The sequence below is a fragment of the Denticeps clupeoides genome, chromosome 9 (assembly GCF_900700375.1).
Source record: "Denticeps clupeoides chromosome 9, fDenClu1.1, whole genome shotgun sequence".
Classification (NCBI taxonomy): domain Eukaryota; kingdom Metazoa; phylum Chordata; class Actinopteri; order Clupeiformes; family Denticipitidae; genus Denticeps; species Denticeps clupeoides.
Genome location: NC_041715.1, coordinates 177,826 through 201,940, shown reverse-complemented (window position 1 = coordinate 201,940; position 24,115 = coordinate 177,826). Strand labels below are relative to the sequence as shown.

The following is a 24,115-nucleotide window of genomic DNA, read 5'->3' as shown; positions in this document are numbered from 1 at the left end:
CAGAATCAGGAGGTAATTCACAACATCACCATTCTGTCCAAATGACATTTATTAATAAAAGCTGGTAGTCGTAATCTATGAACCAGAAGACCCGGGTTCGAACCCCGAGCCTAACCTGAGTGTCCCCAGGGGGGCAAGGGACACCACGACGTTGTCACGTGCCGAACTCCGCTTTTCGGGTGCGGGAGTCCCCGCGTCCACGTTTTAATTCGCGTCCCGCGACGAGCATCCCAAGTAGCGGTGGAAGTTTGGAGGTGACTCCATCTTGGTCCCCAGCGTGCGGGTCCCCGCGTCTGGAGGACATGCGGCGTCTACGTTTTCATGAGCGGATTTAAACTCGGTGACGCTGGATGGTGTCGTCATGCTGCCTCGCGTGTCACGACCGAGAAGAAAAGTCCGTCGCGGTTCGTCTCGGGCACCAACAGCTCCACTTGTCACAAGAGTCGCTGCGGACGGAGCTGTGTCCCCCGCCAGCGGGGCTGGAGGGACTTTCTCAGGTGGGAACTGCATAAAAAACACACACTGGGGGGTGTGTGTAGAGTGTGGTGTGTTTGTATACAGGGAGTGCAGAATTATTAGGCAAATGAGTATTTTGTCCACATCATCCTCTTCATGCATGTTGTCTTACTCCAAGCTGTATAGGCTCGTAAACCTACTACCAATTAAGCATATTAGGTGATGTGCGTCTCTAATGAGAAGGGGTGTGGTCTAATGACATCGACACCCTATATCAGGTGTGCATAATTATTAGGCAACTTCCTTTCCTTTGGCAAAATGGGTCAAAAGAAGGACTTGACAGGCTCAGAAAAATCAAAAATAGTGAGATATCTTGCAGAGGGATGCAGCACTCTTAAAATTGCAAAGCTTCTGAAGCGTGATCATCGAACAATCAAGCGTTTCATTCAAAATAGTCAGCAGGGTCACAAGAAGCATGCGGAAAAACCAAGGCGCAAAATAACTGCCCATGAACTGAGAAAAGTCAAGCGTGCAGCTGCCAAGATGCCACTTGCCACCAGTTTGGCCATATTTCAGAGCTGCAACATCACTGGAGTGCCCAAAAGCACAAGGTGTGCAATACTCAGAGACATGGCCAAGGTAAGAAAGGCTGAAAGACGACCACCGCTGAACAAGACACACAAGCTGAAACGTCAAGACTGGGCCAAGAAATATCTCAAGACTGATTTTTCTAAGGTTTTATGGACTGATGAAATGAGTGAGTCTTGATGGGCAGAGAGCTCCAGTCCAACTCAGACAATAGCAAGGTGGAGGTGGAGTACTGGTTTGGGCTGGTACCATGTGGGGCCTTTTCGGGTTGAGGATGGAGTCAAGCTCAACTCCCAGTCCTACTGCCAGTTTCTGGAAGACACCTTCAAGCAGTGGTACAGGAAGAAGTCTGCATCATTCAAGAAAAACATGATTTTCATGCAGGACAATGCTCCATCACACGCATCCAAGTACTCCACAGCGTGGCTGGCAAGAAAGGGTATAAAAGAAGAAAAACTAATGACATGGTCTCCTTGTTCACCTCATCTGAACCCCATTGAGAACCTGTGGTCCATCATCAAATGTGAGATTTACAAGGAGGGGAAACAGTACACCTCTCTGAACAGTGTCTGGGAGGCTGTGGTTGCTGCTGCATGCAATGTTGATGGTGAACAGATCAAAACAGTGACAGAATCCATGGATGGCAGGCTTTTGAGTGTCCTTGCAAAGAAAGGTGGCTATATTGGTCGCTGATTTGTTTTTGAATGTCAGAAATGTATATTTGTGAATGTGGAGATGTTATATTGGTTTCACTGGTAAAAATAAATAATTGAAATGGGTATATATTTGTTTTTTGTTAAGTTGCCTAATAATTATGCACAGTAATAGTCACCTGCACACACAGATATCCCCCTAAAATAGCTAAAAATAAAAACAAACTAAAAACTACTTCCAAAAACATTCAGCTTTGATATTAATGAGTTTTTTGGGTTCATTGAGAACATGGTTGTTGTTCAATAATAAAATTATTCCTCAAAAATACAACTTGCCTAATAATTCTGCACTCCCTGTATATTGTGTGTGTGTGGTGTGTTTATATATATATATATATATATATAGTGTGCATGTGTGTATCTGTGCGTGTGTGTGTGTATGTGTATTTCTGTGCGTGTGTGTGTATGTGTATTTCTGTGCATGTGTGTGTGTGTGTGTATGTGTATTTCTGTGCATGTGTGAGTGTCTGTGCATGCATGTATCTGTGCGTGCGTGTGTGTATGTGTATTTCTGTGCATGTGTCTATATGCGTGTTTCTGTGCATGTGTGTGTCTGTGCGTGTGTGTGTGTATGTGTATTTCTGTGCATGTGTGTGCGTGTATGTGTATTTCTGTGCATGTGTGTGTGTGTGTATGTGTATTTCTGTGCATGTGTGTGTGTGTGTGTATGTGTATTTCTGTGCATGTGTGAGTGTCTGTGCATGCATGTATCTGTGCGTGCGTGTGTGTATGTGTATTTCTGTGCATGTGTGTATATGTGTGTTTCTGTGCATGTGTGTGTCTGTGCGTGTGTGTGTGTATGTGTATTTCTGTGCATGTGTGTGTGTGTATGTGTATTTCTGTGCATGTGTGTGTGTGTGTATGTGTATTTCTGTGCATGTGTGAGTGTCTGTGCATGTGTGTGTGTGCGTGTGGCAATCAGGTGAAATGTAGACACTCTGCTGCTGCTGTGCTGAACATCCATCTTGGTGCTGTTTTTTCTTCTTGCATCGTTGTCTGTGGCGGGAAGGTCGGACGATGGTGTGGCGGTGCTAAAATGACAATTTATTCTAAACTAAACCTCGCTGCAGGAGCTTCAGATATTAAAATGTCTCGCAGGGACTCGGTCCCACCGGAATCCTCCTAGATCTTTACAGCACAGAACGTGGCCGGAACCCTGCGACTCGGAGATGTCCTCTTAACAGGGGATTCTGGGAATGTGTTAATATATTATTTATTTATTAGGGGTGGGATAATTTCATAAGGCCATATCAGGTGCATTAATGATGCACTGGTGTCCAGATTTATAATATTATAATATTTATTGTGGGATGTAACGTGACCCATTAAGCACCAACCAATCAAATTTGGTGTTGAGAATTGTGATGTCATCCTTATCAATATTTTAACTGATTCATGTAAAGAACATCTAAGATCAAGAATAACTAGAGACCGACCGGTGACCGTTTCCCATTATTCCCTGTGAACTTTTCTACATCACTTTACATTTCCGAAGACATCGGTGAGATGAGAGTTGAGTCCTCGTTCACACGGACGTCTGAACCCGGCGCTTTTCTGGCATTCATGCCGCTGGTCTCAGATCAGGCCACCACAGTCACTACCGGCACCACTTTTTAACTAGAAAACCACCAACCAACAGAATCGAACGATTATGAGACTTTTTCCTGTTTGATCAGGAAGTGCACGATTCTTGCCGCACGCCACATAGGACCCTATGAAATCGTTTTTTTTTTTTTATTCCGCTTCTTCCATTTTAAAAACCTGTGATTATGGAGTGGGTGGTGAAAAAATATGACATATCACATTTAATCACTGTTCAACAAAGTGCTTGGATATTTACTGTTTGCTTTTATATGTAAAATATTTCTGCATTTCATGCAAAGAACTATTTCACAATTTTACCCATTCTTCCTTCTGTAAAATAAAAGTGCTTCACGTTTGAAATGAACATAAAAAAACATATCAGATAAATAAACATTGGGGAGATCTGGAATCCATTTTTTATACATAATTCTGCATTTTACGACTGATTACATTTTATTTGTTGGATTCCACAATTCCGTCCGCATTTTCTGCATCGCAGAAAACACAGGGCCCGTAAAGACATGAGAGGGCCAAGACTCTTCTGTTGTGTGTGTATCAACAACAACAACAACATTTATTTCTTATATAGCCCAAAATCACATACAGTACGTCTCAATGGGCTTTGACAGGCCCTACAGTTGACACCCCCCCCCCACACTTGACCCTTCTGCACACAAGGAAAAACTCCACACAAAAAACTCTAGGAGAGAGAAAAAAGGTGGGAAGAAACCTTGGGAAGGAGTGATAGAGAGAGGGACCCCCTTCCAGGGTAGAGTGAGCCTGCAAATGGTGTCAGTGCAGGGTTGGATATGATATAATGATAAGTCCTACAGTTGTAGGGTTGGAGAAGTCCAGGATGTAGTCCAGTGACATGGTCTAGATTACGTGTCCATAATGATGTTACTGGTCCATTTGAAGATCCCTGAAGCTGTAGTTGTAACGGTGGTGTGGCTGTGGTGACCCTCTGGTTTGTGTCATGTTTTGTCCTTGTAAAGCAGTTGTCAGGAACCAGGATGTATCTGCTGGTCTCTTCACTGGGGTCTGCCAGTAGTCTGGGTGCTTGATTCCGTGTCTCAGAGAAAAACAAACAGAAGCAGCGGCAGACGGTTGGACTGTACGACCGGTACTGAAATATGTGGTTATAGCGGTATATTGGTGCTACAGTGGCCCGGTACCCTAACTAGGACAGCCTAACTGGTGAATTTAACTTTGTCTGTGTCTAACAGGGGGACTCTGTGATAAACTGGACTTTATAATTGACACTGCGTCAAAATCAAGTAAAATGAGGGTCTAGGACTTTAGCAAAAAGCCAGAGCAAACAGATAGGTTTTGAGATTGGATTTAAACACTGAGACTGTGTCTGAATCCCGGACACTGACAGGCAAGCCGTTCCACAACTGCGGAGCTCTATAGGAGAAGGATCTGCTCCCAGCTGGGACCTTCTGCACCTTTGGTACCAGTAGTGACCCCGCACCCATTGATCGAAGGGGGCGTGGCAGTTCGTAAAGAACCAAAAGTTCACTCAGGTACTGTGGGGCAGTGTGACGTCCCGTGGCAGACTATGGGTGTTTTCTGTTGTGTTTGTGTGTGTGTCTCTCTCTTTCTTTCTGTGTAATGTTGCAGGGTGGCTCCTCATCAGCCCCTGATTGGACTCCTCCCACTTCCTGCTGTGATTGGTGGGCTGTAATCGGGAAGAGGATTTAAAATGGTGGCTGCTTTGGTGAAGAGAGGAGAGTAGGTGAAAAGAGGAGGAGAGTGTTTGAGGAAGATAGACTGTTGTTGGTGAAGATAGACTGTTGTTGGTGAAGATAGACTGTTGTTGGTGAAGATAGACTGTTGTTGGTGAAGTGAAGTATTAGGACGAGAAGATAGGACTTAGACTGCCCAGACCTGTTTTGTGTTTCTGTTGTTGTTTAAATGTCTTTGTTGTAATAAAAGATTAGCGTTAAGTGTTGTAGCGTCGTTTTGGAGTTTATACTCATATGTCCCATTTGTTATGTCCCTGACCCTAGACCGGGGACGTAACAAATTTTGGGGGGCTCGTCCGGGATTTCCTATCGCGTAGGTAGGATATTGTGTAGGCTGTGGACCTGTTCTCATCTGGGTGAGTTTGAGTTTTTTCTGTTTATGTGGGTTTTCTGGTGAACTCTGGATAGGTAGAGCTGTCCAGCTGGGTTCTGCCTTGAGCGGGTCCTTCCAACGGACGCTGTTTGTTATGTTTGTTTGTTGTTTTGGTTTATTGTTTTTGGGGAAAAATCCAGGGGGAGGTACGCGTCGAGCATTTCTGTCTCAGTCAGAGACTGGAAATGTTGCGAGCTTGCGTTTAAAGGTGCCTAAAACTGGTAACTTCCCTGAAGACTAGCTAGATCTTAGGTAGCTGGCTGGTTAGGTAGATTAGGAGCTGGAGTTCCTAGAATCCCACAGGAGCAGACTGACTCTGGTATACATCCCAGTGAGCCGTGGTTGGGTCTGTGTAGTTTCTCCTTGTTTTGGTGGGTTCACCAAGTAATTCAATTTATATTTTGTTGTGAGATTAGAATTACAGGTCACTATGGAAAAAGGTTTTGAGGGTTTTGTTGAGTTCCCTTCCGATGAGATGTTAGCAGAGTTAACCAAGGAGCAGCTATTGGGTGTAGCTGACTTTTATGGCATACCCATTGCCAGCGCCGATAGAAAGTTGAAAGACTTATTAGTAACAGCGTTAAAAGTCGGTTTGGTGGAAAAGGGTGTACCATGGGTTAAATCTGGTTCTGCTGAGGGCTTGGAAGAGTCCGGCGAGAGTTTCTCTAGTGAAATTCGGTTAAAGGAAATGTCACTGCAAGAGAAGCAGATGCAGCTTGAAGCAGCAAAACTGCGGGCTGACCGAGAAGCTCGTGGGCTGCGTGAAAAGGAGCTAGCGCATCAGCTACAACTCAAGCAATTGGAACTGGAAGAACATGATCGCGAACGCCAGTTGCACCTTAGGCAAATGGAGTTGGAAGAACGTGATCGCGAACGCCAGTTTGAGCGTGAACGTCAAGAACGAGACCTAGAATTAAAGCGTCTCGAACTTGAATTAGCTTCCAAGTCTGTCCTGTCTGTCGAGTCGCAAACCCCTGTTTTCGATGTCAGCCGACATATTAGACTGGTGCCTCCATTTTCTGAGGACGAGGTGGAAAAATATTTTAGTCACTTTGAACGAGTAGCAACAACTTTACAGTGGCCTAAAGTTGTTTGGACGCTGCTACTGCAGTGTGTTCTTGTGGGCAAGGCTCAGGAAGTTTACTCTTCACTTTCTTTGCAGCAGAGCTCTGACTATGATGTGGTAAAGACTTCAATTCTGAACGCGTACGAACTTGTCCCGGAAGCGTACCGTCAAAGATTCCGGAAGTCTAGGAAGGGTGAGCAAATTACGTATGTGGAGTTTGCCAGAGAGAAAGAAGCTTTGTTTAACCGGTGGTGTGTTTCCAGTAAGGTCAGTACGTGGGAACAGCTTCGTGAATTAATCCTTTTGGAGGAATTTAAAAACTGCATCCCGGAAGCTGTTGCCACTCATCTGAACGACCAGAAAGTGTCCACGCTGGCGCAGGCAGCTGTCTGCGCAGATGAATTCGTGCTTACTCATAAAGTTGTGTTTCATTCAGTCTCACGAAAACCAGATCGGGATGTGAGTTTCCGACGGGATCGGAACGTATTTCGATCTTCGCCCGTTTCCTTTAGTGATGGTCGCGCATGTTTTTATTGTCACGAGTCCGGCCACCTCATCGCTAAATGCCCAAAACTCTTAAAGAAGCACGGTTCACCTCCTAAATCCTCACCAAAAGGGGTTGGGTTTGTTCAGTCTGCTGTGAGTGTCCCCACTATTGTTGATCCTGTCTATGAACCTTTTGTGCTTGCTGGTACAGTTTCCGCAGCTGCTGGAAACAGTAGTGCAGTGCCAGTGCGCATTTTACGAGACACCGGTGCTGCGCAGTCTTTTGTTTTAGCGAATGTCTGGCCCTTTTCTGATGACACGTTCTGTGGCTCTTATGTACTGGTGCGGGGTATTGAATTAGGCATCGTTAAAGTGCCACTGCACGTTCTAAACCTGCACTGTGCTTTATTTTCAGGTTCGTGCAAAGTCGCAGTGCGCCCCGAACTGCCTATGCAGGGAATCGATTTTATTCTTGGGAACGATTTGGCTGGAGGGAAAGTTCTTCCCCTTCCGGAGGTCATTGATAACCCTGCGGTTCCACCCTCTTCAGTGGTGCCGGGTTATGAGTCAGTTTTCCCTGCTTGTGCAGTCACCCGAGCGCAGGCACGCCGGCAGAGTACGGATGAGCTGTGTGATACGTTTATGGCTGTTTCTGACCCTCTGGTCTCCCGTGCAGCGCCATCAGACGGCGGAGTGGTGGAGGGAGCGCCGCGGACGCGCGCTGTTAATGTCCATGGTGATGAGACAATGTCGCTGCCTGTAAGTAAAACGCTTATATCCCAGGAGCAGCGAAAAGACTCTACTTTAACGCAGTGTCGTTCGGCTGTTGTTGACAAGGCCAACATAACTGCAAATTCGGTAGCCTTTTTCTGGGATAAAGGGATCTTGATGAGGAAGTGGAATCCTCCAACTGCTGATGACGTAGGTTGGAATTCGGTATATCAAGTGGTGGTTCCTCTTAAATTTCGGTCTCAGGTGCTGTGTTTAGGGCATGACAACGTGATGTCTGGACACTTAGGAGTAACAAAAACATATAACAGGATTTTGCGCCATTTCTTTTGGCCTGGGTTGAAATCCGATGTTGCTCAATATTGTCGATCGTGTCACGTTTGTCAGTTGGCTGGTAAAACGAACCAGTCAATTCCACCCGCGCCACTCTGTCCTGTGCCTGTCCTCACCGAACCATTTTCGAAGATAATTTTAGATTGTGTTGGTCCACTTCCTCGTACCAAAACAGGTTTTAAATACTTGCTGACGATAATGTGTAGTGCCACACGTTTCCCGGAAGCAGTTCCACTACGCTCACTAAAGGCTAAGAATATAGTGAGAGCCTTAGTGACGTTCTTTTCTACTTTTGGACTTCCAAAATTGGTCCAAACGGACCAAGGTTCGAATTTCCTGTCTCGCCTTTTTAAGCAAGTTTTGGAGGAATTGCAAATAAAGCATCTGGTATCAAGTGCTTACCATCCTCAGTCACAAGGAGCATTGGAACGTTTTCACCAAACTCTGAAGTCCATGCTCCGTACTTATTGCTTAGCTTCGGCTAAAGAGTGGGATGAGGGTCTCCCACTATTGTTGTTTGCCATTCGTGAAACTGTTCAGGAGTCTTTGGGATTCAGTCCTGCTGACCTTGTATTCGGTCACACCGTGCGTGGTCCACTCAAGCTTCTTAAAGAAGCCTGGGTAGCTGAACCATTGACAGAGACTAATATGCTGGATCATGTCAGTTCCTTTCGGGAACGGCTTCATAATGCTTGTGCTACTGCTCGAGCTTCCTTACAACATGCACAAGGGTCTATGAAAGCCCGATATGATCAGAAAGCAGTCTCTCGATCTTTTCAGCCGGGTGATAGAGTTCTGGTTTTATTACCACTAATGGGGTCTGCTCTCCAAGCAAAATTCTCAGGTCCTTATGTGGTTGAGTCCCAGTTAAGTGACACTGATTACGTTGTTCGCACTCCTGACCGTAAACGTAAAATGCGTGTATGTCATGTGAACATGCTCAAGAAATACGTTATGAGAGACAGTGATGCAACACAGGACAATGTAGATCCACCCGGTAAAGGAGCTGCTGTGTTATCTGTGGCTTCTATGCCCCTGCTGGATGCTTATTCTCCCGAGGAGGATGGGTTACATCTAGGAAATGTTCCTGTGTCTTCGCCCAGATTACACAACAGTGTGATCTTACAAAACTTAGATGCACATCTGTCACATTTGCCTCTTAACGAACGGGAGCAGGTTATGATTTTAATTCGGACATATAAGACATTGTTTGGTGATGTTCCGTCATGTACTACAGTGTTAAAGCATGACATTGATGTTGGTGAACATGCCCCAATCAGACAGCACCCGTACAGACTAAATCCCACTAAGCGTACGGTAATGCAGTCTGAGGTTGATTATTTGTTGGAACATGGGTTCTCCGTGCCAAGCTGTAGTCCATGGAGTAGTCCCTGTCTGTTAGTACCTAAGCCTGATGGTACAGTTCGTTTCTGTACTGATTACAGAAAAGTAAATGCAGTAACTAGACCCGATTCATTTCCATTGCCCCGAATGGAAGATTGTGTTGATAGGGTTGGTTCGGCTCGTATTGTCAGTAAATTAGACTTGCTTCGTGGTTACTGGCAAGTTCCGTTGACTCCCCGAGCTTCTGAAATTTCTGCTTTCGTCACACCGGATAATTTCTTAGAATATACGGTTATGCCTTTTGGGTTACGTAATGCACCAGCGACTTTTCAGCGTCTAATGGCTAAAGTGCTTTGTGGAATTAAAAACTGCGACGCTTATTTAGATGACATTATTGTCTATTCGTCCACTTGGTCCGAGCATATCCACACTCTGACAGCTGTGTTCAAGCGGCTGCAGGATGCATCGCTAACTTTGAACTTGGCAAAGTGTGAGTTCGGCAAAGCCACTGTGACTTACCTAGGTAAAGAGGTGGGTCAAGGCCAGGTAAAACCTGTGATGGCTAAGATTCAGGCCATTCTTGCCTTCCCAGTTCCCACATCGAAAAGGGAACTGCGCCGATTTTTGGGAATGGCTGGATACTACAGAGCTTTTTGTAAAAACTTTTCGGAGGTAGTGTGTCCGTTGACTGAACTGCTGCGAGGCAGAGTACAGTTTAGTTGGAACGATGAATGCCAGAATGCTTTTATGTCTGTGAAAACCCTTCTTTGCAGTACCCCTGTTCTTGCTGCTCCTGACTTCCAGCGCCCTTTCAAACTGGAGGTGGATGCCAGTGCTGTTGGAGCTGGGGCTGTGCTGTTACAGGAAGATGCGGATGGAGTTGATCATCCCATCTGCTTCTCAAAAAAGTTCTTAAAACATCAGGTGAACTACAGCACCATTGAAAAGGAGGCGCTAGCACTGATTTTAGCATTGCAACATTTTGAAGTATACATTGGGTCTACCGCACAACCTGTTTTTGTTTTTACTGACCACAATCCCCTGGTGTTTTTATCTCGGATGAAAAACACAAATCAGCGTATTATGCGCTGGTCCTTGGTTTTGCACGGGTTCAATTTAGAAATTAAATACAAACGTGGGACGGACAACGTTTTGGCTGACGCCTTGTCACGGGCCTTTTAGTTTTTTTTTTTTTTGGGTGAATCAACATAGTACGTTGATTTTTGGTGGTGGGGGTGTGACGTCCCGTGGCAGACTATGGGTGTTTTCTGTTGTGTTTGTGTGTGTGTCTCTCTCTTTCTTTCTGTGTAATGTTGCAGGGTGGCTCCTCATCAGCCCCTGATTGGACTCCTCCCACTTCCTGCTGTGATTGGTGGGCTGTAATCGGGAAGAGGATTTAAAATGGTGGCTGCTTTGGTGAAGAGAGGAGAGTAGGTGAAAAGAGGAGGAGAGTGTTTGAGGAAGATAGACTGTTGTTGGTGAAGATAGACTGTTGTTGGTGAAGTGAAGTATTAGGACGAGAAGATAGGACTTAGACTGCCCAGACCTGTTTTGTGTTTCTGTTGTTGTTTAAATGTCTTTGTTGTAATAAAAGATTAGCGTTAAGTGTTGTAGCGTCGTTTTGGAGTTTATACTCATATGTCCCATTTGTTATGTCCCTGACCCTAGACCGGGGACGTAACAGGCAGGACTATTTAGAGCTTTATAGGTTAAAAGTAGGATTTTGTAGTAATTTGATGGGTAACCAGTGCAGTGATTGTAGGACTGGGGTGATGTGGTCAAATTTCCTGGTTCTAGTTAGAACTCTGGCTGCAGCATTCTGTACTAGCTGGAGTTTACTCATGCACCTACTAGAGCATCCAGACAATAATGCATTGCAGTAATCTAACCTTGATGTAATAAATGCATGGACCAACTTTTCTGCATCATGCATTGAAATGATATTTCTTATTTTCGCAATATTTCTAAGGTGAAAGAATGCTATCCTAGTGACATTGTCTACGTGCGAATTGAATGAGAGACCTGCATCAATGATGACACCTAGATCCTTCACTTCAATACTCGGTGAGATAGAAAGGCTATCCAGGGTTATTGTGTAGTCAGCCAGTTTATGCCTGGCTGCTTGAGGCCCGATTACAAGCGCTTCTGTCTTGTCAGGGTTTAGCAGGAGAAAGTTGGTGAGCATCCACTGTCTAATGTCCTTTAGACAATTCTCTATATTGTTCAGCTGCTGCCTCTGATCTGGCATTGCTGACAGATACATCTGTGTGTTGTCAGCGTAGCAATGAAAGCTAATACCGTGTTTGCGGATGACGTCGCCTAAAGGTAACATGTAAAGAGAAAAAAGTAACGGACCTAGGACAGAACCTTGTGGAACACCAAACTCTACTTTACTATGTGAAGACGAAACACCATTGATGTCCACAAACTGATATCGGTTGGTCAAATATGATCTGAACCATTCAAGGGCTGTTCCCTTAATCCCAATAAAATTCTCTAACCTGGCAAGGAGAATAGCGTGATCAATAGTGTCAAACGCTGCACTCAGATCAAGCAGGACAAGCAGCGAGATGCGTCCCTGATCAGAGGCCAACAGCAGGTCATTAACCACTTTAACCAGCGCTGTCTCAGTGCTATGATGGGGTCTAAATCCTGATTGATATACTTCATGGATGTTGTTACAGTCTAGGTATGTGCTCAGCTGCTGGGCTACAACTTTTTCTAAGATTTTTGATATAAACGGAAGGTTGGATATCGGTCTATAATTTGAAAGCTGACTGCGATCAAGATCCGGCTTTTTAGTCAGGGGTCTAATGACTGCTACCTTGAACGAACTTGGTACGTGGCCGGTGCTAAGCGACGAGTTAACAATTTTGAGGATAGAATTTATAACATTGGGTGCTATTTGCTTAAGGAACCTTGTTGGAATCGGATCCAAAGCGCAAGTACATTGATTTGATGACGAGATTAATTTGATTAATTCATGCTCTTTAATAGGGTTGAATCGTTCTAATCGGTGGTCTATTAGAAGATTATTTTCCATGGAAATATCGGCGGAGCTATTTGTTGTGCTTTTAATCTTCTCTCTATTTGCGACAATTTTCGTATTAAAGAAATTCATAAAATCATCGCTACTATGATGACATTTCTGTCTTATTCCTGGTTAGTTTGGCTATAGTTTTAAACAGGAATCCGGGATTATTTTTGTTTTTGTCTATTAACGAGGACAGATATGTTGATCGAGCCGCGCTAAGAGCCGTATTATAGTTAAGTAGGCTGTCATTCGGAATATGTTTAATCTACTTTGACACCATTTGCGTTCTAATTTCCGGGCGGTCTTCTTAAGCGAGCGCGTGTGATCATTATACCAAGGAATTAAGTTTTTATCTCTTACTATCTTCCTTTTGAGGGGAGCGACTATATCTAACGTACTACGCAGTGTTAATTCTAGACATTTGGTCGCTTGGTCAAGTTCAGCGGGGTCTGACGGTGAGTTTATCAGCGTTGATAAATCTGGTAAGGTATTAATAAACCTCTGTGCCGTACTTGATGTAATTGTCCGTTTGTCTCTATAACGAGGGGGATTGAGTTTTTTGTGTCTGAGACATATTTTAAAAGCGATGAGGAAATGATCTGAGATCATTTCAGATTGCGGAAGAGTAACTATATCTTCTATATTTAAACCGAAGGTCAACACAAGATCGAGTGTGTGACCACCTTCGTGAGTAGGTCCTGTTACATGTTGGTTAACTCCAACTGAGTCTAATAAAGACAGGAATGCTGTTCTTAGTGAGTCTTCTGATTTATCACAGTGGATGTTAAAGTCGCCGACAATTAGGGCTTTATCCACAGATACAACTAAGTTGGAGACAAAATCTGTAAATTCACTAAGAAACTCAGAATAAGGTCCAGGGGGTCTATAAATAATAATCAATGGAATTAATTTAGGATTTTTATTTTGTGAGACTACATGAGTTATATTGGTTTGTAGAATCTCAAAAGAGTTAAATCCTTGTCTGGGTTTATGAGTAATACTGAGGTTATCCTTATAAATTACTGCGACGCCACCTCCTCTTCCAGTTAAGTGAGGTTGGTGTACATAGCTGTATCCAGGAGGACTAGACTCGTTCAATGCTACAAATTCGTTTTGTTTTAACCAAGTTTCGGTCAGGCACAGTACATCGAACCCCTGATCTGTAATCATTTCATTGACAATGAGCGTTTTAGGTGTGAGAGATTTAACATTTAATAATCCTATTCTTATATCGGGGGTGCTGGTGGTACGTTCAGAAGGAGTGATAGTAACGGGTAGTAAGTTCCTGAAACAGACACCCCGTCCAGCCCGTGGAACAGACACAGTGTCAGCATATTTATGAGTTTTATTAATGTTTCTTGTAGAATCTCTTGTTTTAATAGAGCGAGGTACAGACACAGTGTCAATATTGTACACGCTGGGTGGCGGCTCTACGCAAATGGCAGATGCTCGGTTTAGCCGGTCTGTCTGCTGCCTGGTCTCGGCTCTGGCGAGTCAGTTTTGTTTTTTGGTTCTAAGACTATGAGCCAATTTTTTAGACAACTGAGTGGCGCCCGCCCAGTTGGGGTGGATGCCGTCTCGCCCCAAAAAGACCAGGCTTCCCCCTAAATGTTGGCCAGTTATTAATAAAACCCACTTTATTTTTTGGACACCACTCCGACAACCAGCGATTTATGTCGAGGAGCAGCTACAGGTCTCATCGCTACGCCGAAACTGCGGTAATGGGCCAGAGCAGATTACTGTATCCGACATCGTTTTAGCCAGTTCAAGCATCTCTATAAAATTATCTTTAGTTATTTCCGACCGGCGTAGCCGGACGTCGTTAGCGGACGACGTGAATTGCTATACTGGAGTACCTGCGGTTATTTTTTGTGGAGTCAAGGGTCTCGCAGTCTTTGTAGCGCAAATTACAATCGGTCTAGTGGTGCTTCCTATAACAGAATATCTATGAGCTTTTTTTCTCTAAATGTATTTGTTTCTTTTTGATATCCTGATGTACATGTGGCAGGAATCTTATGATCTTCATAAATCATGAGCCGTCAGTTTCTGGTCTCGGTCAAGTCTGAAAGCCTCGGAAGATCAGTAAGCATATGCAGCTCTGCGATTGGCCCTCGGCCCACTGAACCAGCCTGTGTTAATAATCTCCAGTGAGAGACCCCTGGGCACCGTGCCGGGGCCCTTCGGGGACAGGAGACAAGGTGGCGGGCCAGCCAAGGGCAGGGTGTCTGGGTCTCCCTGGAATCAAGTTCCCTCGAGGTGGTGTCTGCATTGTCTGTCTTTATGAGCTTCAAACATCTCTACTTCAACTATCACCTTCATTCTTCTTCAAACTATGCCACAATTTTTAATATCATTCTGTGAATTTCCTGTACAGAAATACTAACATAGTAATACTACATATAAAGTCCAATGAAGTAAGTATTGGTGGAAGATTTTCAAGGAGCTCACCAGTCAGAATTCAAGAATTAAAGCGCCTGATGATCTGCATGTTGGTGTCGGTAGTGGGCGTGGTCACATTCACTAGGAATTAAAGCGCCTGATAACCTGCATGTTGGTGTTGGTAGTGGGCGTGGTCACGTTCACTAGGAATTAAAGCGCCTGATGATCTACATGTTGGTGTCGGTAGTGGGCGTGGTCACATTCACTAGGAATTAAAGAGCCTGATAACCTGCATGTTGGTGTCGGTAGTGGGCGTGGTCACGTTCACTAGGAATTAAAACGCCTGATAACCTGCATGTTGGTGTTGGTAGTGGGCGTGGTCACGTTCACTAGGAATTAAAGCGCCTGATAACCTGCATGTTGGTGTCGGTAGTGGGCGTGGTCACGTTCACTAGGAATTAAAGCGCCTGATAACCTGCATGTTGGTGTTGGTAGTGGGCGTGGTCACGTTCGCTGGAATTAAAGCGCCTGATAACCTGCATGTTGGTGTTGGTAGTGGGCGTGGTCACGTTCGCTGGAATTAAAGCGCCTGATAACCTGCATGTTGGTGTTGGTAGTGGGCGTGGTCACGTTCACTAGGAATTAAAGCGCCTGATAACCTGCATGTTGGTGTCGGTAGTGGGCGTGGTCACGTTCACTAGGAATTAAAGCGCCTGATAACCTGCATGTTGGTGTTGGTAGTGGGCGTGGTCACGTTCACTAGGAATTAAAGCGCCTGATAACCTGCATGTTGGTGTTGGTAGTGGGTGTGGTCATGTTCACTAGGAATTAAAGCGCCTGATAACCTGCATGTTGGTGTTGGTAGTGGGCGTGGTCACGTTCACTAGGAATTAAAGCGCCTGATAACCTGCATGATGGTGTTGGTAGTGGGCGTGGTCAGGGTTTGAAAACACCGTAACTCTAGATTTACCTTCTGCTGATCAGCTGTAGTAGTTGTTGAGCAATATAATATTGTTAGTGTAATTTGTAGGGGTCGCATCTCTCTCTCTCTCTCTCTCTCTCTCAGGAGGTGCCGGAGACGCGCTTCACGGGCGGGGTGAGCGGCAGCACGGGGGGCGTCAGCCTGGACTCACACACACAGACTATATATATACACACACACACACACACACACACACACACACACACACACAGAGACTACACACACACACACACACACACACACACACAGAGACTACACACACACACACACACACACACACACAGACTACCCACACACACACACACAGACCACAAACACACAAACTACACACACAGACTACTCACTCACACACACACACACACACACACAGACTACACACACACATGCAAACTACAGCAGCAGTCAACAGATTCGCATTCCTGACTGATATTTTAAATTAGTTCATTAATTAGTGCATTGAACTGGACTTACTACACCAACAAATGCTCCAGGTTTCAATTTTAAGTAAATATATATTTCTATAGCTTTGTGTAGTTCTGCAAGTGTGGTGTGTGTGAGCTGCATGTTTATTAGATGATGCTTTTATTTCCTTTTTTATCATTTTAGAGCCCCGAGAAGAAACATTCCGAGTCTTCCAGAGGCCGGAAGAGGAAAGCGGAGCGGTCAGGGTAAAGCCTCCTCCTCCACCCAACACCACGGCCTGCCGTCATTTTTATTCAAGTTTCATCTCTTGTTACAGCCAAGTCTACTGTCCGGGGGCCCAGAAGGAGTGATTCTGTTGACGTGAGTACGCCTGTCTGGGTTTTAGTTGGCTGGGTGTGTGGAGAGAAATACTTCATTTGGACAGATCTTGTTTGTAATAAAGCTGGAAAAGTTCAAATAGGATGTGGACAGGACAAAGTTTTTTGTAGATTAGTCTTCCTTTTGAGTTTTTTTGTGTGGAGTTTTTCCTTGTGTGCAGAAGGGTCAAGTGTGTTGGGGTGTCAAAGCCCATTGAGACGTACTGTATGTGATTTTGGGTGATATAAGAAATAAATGTTGTTGTTGTTGTCTGACCACAGAGTGACTTTGTTTGGAACCCTTATTAAACATGGTTGTCCTCATTATTTCCCTCTCTAGCTCCAGGGAGGTAATGGCTCCAGTCCTGTGAGGGGTGTCCCGTCGGCATTACGATCCCCGCAGAACTCGCATTCCCTCTCCACTTCGAGCTGCCTGGTACGCCCCGCCCCCTCGACCCCGGGTTTCTCCCATCTGCCCCCTCACTGTTCCGATGTCACAGCACATCAGCGTTGACCTGACTTCTCTCCTGCCACAGATACGACGGAACAGCTCTTCCCCGACCGGCCTGTCTTTCAGGGACCACGTGATCCATCCAAAGGAGCTGCTGGTCAGATGTGTTCAGGTGTGTCTTGACCTCTGACCTGTATTAGGTGGTAAAGCAATCTCGACAACAAATCTCTCCATTACCAAAAGATTTGTATTTACTTTTGCAGATTAAAGCAGCCTAACGTTGCCTACTTTTCTACGTGCTTTTTTGCAGCGCGTTTTTTTATGAAAGTTGGTTTCTACGTAAATAATCCAGCGTGTGTCATCTTTTCTTTCTTTTCTCTGCAGACGGATCTTACCGCCCTCAAACTGGCTGCCCTCGAAAGCAACAAGGACCTTGACTTGGAGAAGAAAGAAGGTCGAATAGATGATTTGCTTCGGGTGAGGAAAAAAGGAATTGTCAGCTGAAACTCCGCCCGCCCCGCCCGCTCCGCCACGGAGTTTATTAGTGGAGCCCCGTTAATGTGGAAGTGGCCCAGTTAGTTGATTGATGAACGCAATGTGAAGAAGCGCAGATCCAGCAGGGCCAGGGTCATCACAGACATACGGTCCAAAATCTCCACCTCAAAAACATAATTTATCATCTTCCCAGGCAAACTGCGATCTCAGGAGACCAAGAGACGACCAGCAGAAATTACTTGAAAAGTACAAGGAACGTTTGAAAAAGTGCATCACCATGAGCAAGAAGCTGCTTGTTGAAAAGGTACGATTTGACTCGCTTTTCTTTATGCAGGAGAAATAGACAATAATAAACCATCTGGAAGCCGTGAGTCCGTGCTGCACAAGTACAATGTGCTCTAGACAACACAATGAAATATTTGATAAATCATTTATTACCAAATGACATGAATGTTTTGTGAATGTTGCATTATAAGTTAAGCAGCTATGTTGTTGTCACGGTTGGTTGCCGCTCCTGTGCTTCCTGCATGGCAGACACGCCCACCTTCAATTGTACATGTGAGCGTACAGTAAACAAGACATCTTACAAGACATTTTACACAATCCTCTGTTGTTTGTGATTTTTATTTTTTAGGACTAGTTCTGAATTCTGGGAAAATTAATTTCATGCCTGTGTGTTCCAGAGCACCCAGGAGAAGAAGGCGTGTTGCGAGAAGAGCATGCAGGACCGACTCCGCCTGGGCCACTTCACCACAGTGAGGCATGGCGCCCCCTTCACCAAGCAGTGGACCGACGGCTACGCCTTCCAGAACCTCATAAAGTAACAAACCCCACCCTTCACTTTTACTATACCCTTGAACACCCATGATCCTTTACTCATGTTGTTTTGCCTGGTATTGGACATTTTGTGTTTTATTTGGTTTTGCCATGTGGTTTATATTAATGAAGGCATCAGGAGAGGATCAATCAGCAAAGGGAGGACATCGAGAGGCAGAGGAAGCTCCTGACCAAGAGGAAACCTCCGTCAGCCAGCAGCGCCCAGATCCCCACCAGCAACTCTGAACCAAAGCAGCGCAAAGCCAAGACAGTCAACGGGTCCGAGAACGACCCATTACTCAAACCCAGCCTACCCCAGCTGTATGTCAGCCGTCATAATCTAGCTCAATTATTAAAATCAACAATTAATGAAGCATCGCTCTTTTTTTTTTTTCTTTTTTCTTCTCTCCAAAGCCTGACCGTAGCAGAGTACCATGAACAGGAGGAAATCTCCAAGCTGCGACTCGGCCATCTTAAAAAGGTTGGTGCACAATCCGGCCAGACCGCTGCGGTCCAGTCAGTAAAACATCCCTCCCACCTATTCTGATAAAATGTATTATTATTTAATGTATTTATTATAATTTTAATTTTACATTTTATAAGTAAAATAATATTTTTTATTATAAGTGTACATTTATTTGTCCCTGGTGACCAGCCTCCAGAGGAAAGACCTAGACAGATGTTCTGTCAAGTGGCCCATTAATATTTAATATTGAGATGGGTGAGGCAAGGAGAAGTGAATTTCCATTAGCTGTTTTTTCCTCATAGTTGAAGCCCCTCTGTGTGTAAATCATTCATAGGAAGAAGCAGAAATTCAGGCAGAGCTGGAACATTTGGAGAGAGTGCGGAATCTTCACATTCAGGAGCTTAAGAGAATAAACAATGAAGACAGTTCACAGTGAGTCTCGCCGCACACACAGCACCGCCTATTAATAATATATTGTGTATAACGTGTGTTTGGTTTATTGCAAGTCTTTATCAGGAATATCTCCTGTACCGCATTTAAAGTTATTAACATTTCGGCTTTGGTTTGTTTTGAGGTTTAAAGAGCAACCGACTTTTGAACGAGAGGTATCTGCTGCTGCATCTTCTCGGAAGAGGAGGCTTCAGCGAAGTTTGCAAGGTGGGAAGGGGTGAAGGGTAAAAAGCTGCCATCTGTGCAGGACATCATGTGGAGTGACGGCCGCCCATGTCACCTTCACCAACATTCAGCTGAAACGCTGACTTAACGTGTGTGTCTGTGTGTGTATACGGTGAAATTCCTCAATTTGGTGGAAATTCGTTTTTTTAAAAACGTTTTTAAGATGTAATAGTACAATAAAATAGGGCGATTTGACCTACGTCAGGAATTTCCTTCCTTTTTCTCATCTCTGTTATTATTGTTGTTATTGTTATTATTTATATTATTATTATTGCAGTATTTGCTGACCTATTACTCTCCATCCATACTCTGCCCCTGACAGGCTTTTGACATGTTTGAACAGCGTTACGTCGCTGTGAAGATCCACCAACTCAACAAGAACTGGAGGGAGGAGAAGAAGGAGAACTACCACGAGTATGTCAGCCTCTTGTTTTTATTGCTGCTCACATCATGAAAGTTAATGCTTTTTAAAATGAATTCCGATTGGGATTTCTTGCTATTCCGCTCGGTCTGGGAAATGTTTGGATATGCAGTGTCCCCTCCAGCGCTGTCTGCTGTCATTTATTTTCTCTCTCTCTCTCTCTCTCTCTCTCTCTCTCAGTAACACCTTCTATTCCCAGCAGACACGCCTGCAGGGAGTACAGAATCCACAAGCAGCTGGACCATCCCAGAATAGTCAAGTTGTTCAACTACTTCTCGCTGGACACGGACACGTACGTCACCACCGCACCCCTCGCAGCAATGAAAAGGCTCGTCACTCACCTCACTGACTTCTGGTTCTTCTGGCCCAGATTCTGCACCGTTCTGGAATACTGTGAAGGCAACGACCTGAACTTCTACTTGAAACAGCACAAGCTGATGTCGGAGAAGGAAGCACGCTCCATCGTCATGCAGATCGTCAATGCGCTGCGCTACCTGAACCAGATCAGACCTCCCATTATACATTATGATCTCAAACCAGGTCATCTTTAATGCCGTTATCAAGCATCATTGTGTATTAAGATTCATGTAAGGATTGTAAGAATGTAAATGAGTTGTAACTTTGTATACAAGCCCTGTAGATATTGCACATCACCCACTTTGGTCCCCAATGCAGAAAGTCACATTTCCTGGAATGTTCATTAAATGGCAGCTCGTTGTAATGCAAATAAATTGATCATGAAATTTATGTGAAGTCACATGATTCCAGCTAAAGTTTCTTTTCATTCTCGGCTTCAGGCAACTGGTGGATGGAACGGCCTGCGGTGAGATCAAAATCACAGACTTCGGTTTGTCCAAAATCATGGATGACGAGAATTACAGGGTGGATGGCATAGATCTGACCTCACAGGGAGCTGGCACTTACTGGTGAGGCAATTACAAATAAATATAAATGGTATGTAAAGATTTCAGAATCAACATAGATAATTAAGTTCAAATTTGCTTCATTATCAGAAATGTGCAGCAATAATGATATTTAGGAGTCGGAATGGCTCTTCAGGTCTTTGAAACCCAGCTGCTTTACATTAATTTACATCAGTAGGTGATTATTAATATGAATTTCTTTTTCTTTTTACATATCTGCTTTGTCAAGGTTCTTGCCTCCAGAGTGCTTTGTCATCGGTAAGGAGCCTCCAAAGATCTCCAGTAATGTGGACGTGTGGTCCGTGGGCGTCATTTTTTTCCAGTGTCTTTATGGGAGAAAAGTAAGCGCGTTCCCCTCATATAAAGGTGCTGCGTAGGAATCTTTTAAAACCCAGCAAGGCTCGTCCTTGCTATTGTATTGTTGTTTGGGAGTTTATCAGAAGTCCTTTATTGTTATTAAAATGTATTAATATTTATTTGCTCCACGCCCTGCAGCCCTTTGGTCATAACCAGTCTCAACAGGACATTCTGCAGGAAAACACTATTCTCAAGGCCACCGATGTCCAGTTTCCTGTCAAACCCGTGGCCAGTAATGAAGCGAAGGTGAGACTGTGTTGTGGGGTCTTGTGCTGCAGACAGTTAAAGGTCGTTTTTAACCTCGTAAGATATTAAGGTGAATAAGTCTAAATCGAATTGGAATGGGATTTTTCCGTTATATCATGTGTTTTATCCGTCGCTGCCTGGCCTACAGGAAGGAGGACCGCGTCCACGTCCACCAGCTGGGCAGCGACTCGTACCTGCTGCCGCACATGAGACGCTCCAGCTCCAGTCCCGCCTCCTCCAGCATCATCTCGTGTTGAGAGGAATCCGCCGAGGCCACGGAGAGCGCGGACGTGCTGCTGTTTTACTGGCAAATGAAGAAATAAGATGGATAATTAGAAATGTGACGTGTTTGTCCTCATCGCGCCGAGGCTGTCGGTTCTGGGGAGGCGCTTCCTCTACTCAAGAGGTTCTGGGAATCGATCACGAGGATCATTTTATTTATCGTCTTGCTCTGAGAATGTAAAACAGGAAATGCCGTCTATAGTCATGTAGCCCGGACAGTAATGTCAAATGCTCCAAAATAACCAAATGTAGAGAATCCTACGCAGGAAGAGTTCAAAAGAATAATATTAATAATAATGAGGAATCCCATCCAGAGGTTAAATGTATATTTGCTGTACGTTACCTTAATCTCAAATACAGTATTTCAAAATGACCATTATGTACAGAGTTTTTACCAGGTTTCTTTTTCACTGCCTCATTGTAAGTTCTTGTTTCCTGGAGGCTTTTTTATGCTTTTGATGCTGCTCTTTTAAATGAAAAATTATGTATGATCTACTTTGGGTTCCAATTGTACAGTTCTGTTAAAAGAATTCAAGAGAATAAATGCCAGGACGTAACTTCATAACACAAGCTTGTGATCTTCCTGTTTTCACGATTTTTCGCCCGTCGGCATCACGGGTCTGGAAGTGCAGTCAGATGTAATATTTCACCGCAGTAAACAGGCCGGTTTTAATCTGTCTGCTGAACACACCATACGACAAAAGGTTTTTATGGATCTTTTTTGTTAGTCTTTTTTTGTGCTATTGTGCCATCTGCAGGTGAATATTCTGCACCAGGCAGGACATCTACCAACTAATGATCCTACAAATTGTGTTAAAGCTTTACTATTATTATTATTATTACTGATATTAAGAAGACTATTAATAACTGTTCGCTACCATCCAGAGCGAACAGCAGAAAATGGAATAAAAAGTGTTCGTTACCCTTGATCCATTTAAGTGATTTTAGTTGATATTTTAATTATGAATTTATAGGGATATCCATGCAGTTGTCGCCCTCTAGCGTCCTTATCATGTTAAATTTATATCATACATATTCAAATGTTCAATAATACCATTTATCATCTAAGTCAGAATTAAGCCTACATCAGGCTCCTCACTTTATAAGAGTCCAAGTTAGAATCGTTTCTCTTGTAGGTTCTGTGAGGAGCCCAGACTCCCCGGTGTAAATGATACCAGGGGACTTGAGGACGTGAGGACATTACCTGCAATATCAGCAGTCCTGGAAATGGCTTCTGGATCTGTGCTGAAGTGAAATCCATTGTTAATGTCAGACCATGAGATGTTAGGCCTCGTTTCTGAGCCAGAAGTGTTCTGCACGCTTTATTGTTGTCTTCGCCCAGCACTTTGTGTGGAGAGAAATCAGACCTGCGTTGTGCTGTCATCATCGTTCACGACCGGACACTGTAAATCTTGGCCATTGCCGGCGCTCTCAGGGTCATAGTGTCTTCAGTGAAGATTTACCACCAGCCACTCTCTCCACGACCTTCTGACCCGCCCGTGTCGCCCAGACGTCCACCCCTCATCAGCTGCGTCTCAGCTCTTCTCCTGCACCTTGTTGGCTGCGCAGAATTCATCTCACTTCCTCTCGAATTCAGGAGGATTTTTATTAAAGGCGTATAAACTGTTTGACAGGTCATTACCCTTCATAATTGGATGGTGGATAGCCTGGGATTGACTGCGAGGACAGAAAAAATGTCCTTTAGGCCAGAGAACGAGTGCTTTATATATATATAACATTTGAACATATATATTGTAAATTACATAGATTATTAAATTAGCATTTTAATGTATGTAATATTCTATGCAATATTATAAACTGTATATTTTAAGAGATTAACAATCAACTCAGATTAACATATTAATGTATTACATAAAATTATTAACATTTTTTCTCATAATTATTCCACAGGAATTTCTGCTCGGCCATTCTAATTGGCGGTAGTGGTGGCCTGATATAAATGGCGGGTAAGGAGGAGGACCGGTTCGAACCACCAAAGCACCGTCCCCACACACAGCTCCTCGGGTGCCTGTCATGGTGCCCAGTGTCACCAAGGGTGATGGTTAAATACAGAGGACACGTTTCACCATGTCACCGTGTGCTGTGCTGCAGAGTTTCACAATGACAATCACTTCACTTTCAAATAACATTTTAAATGTTTCATATTTATGAGTGAAAGTCTTTATTTCTACAGAATTCCTCAGACCAAGGCGTGGTTCTGCTGGAAACAGATTATTTCATATTCAGAGAGAATGCAAACTCAAATATACCTATTTAGCCTGTTTTTTTATTTTCAGAGAAATATGAATGAAGAGCTCAGCAGGACCTGGTTAATGGAGTTATCAACATTGTATGATTTATAACCAACTATAACAAGAAAGGGTCCGTA

The 24,115-nt window shown here is 44.1% G+C and overlaps 1 pseudogene; it reads left to right on the top strand.

Annotated features, from left to right (window-relative positions):
• Window positions 1-26: 26 nt before the first annotated feature.
• LOC114796436 (serine/threonine-protein kinase tousled-like 1-B) lies at window positions 27-22,293 on the top strand (annotated as a pseudogene).
• Window positions 22,294-24,115: the final 1,822 nt, after the last annotated feature.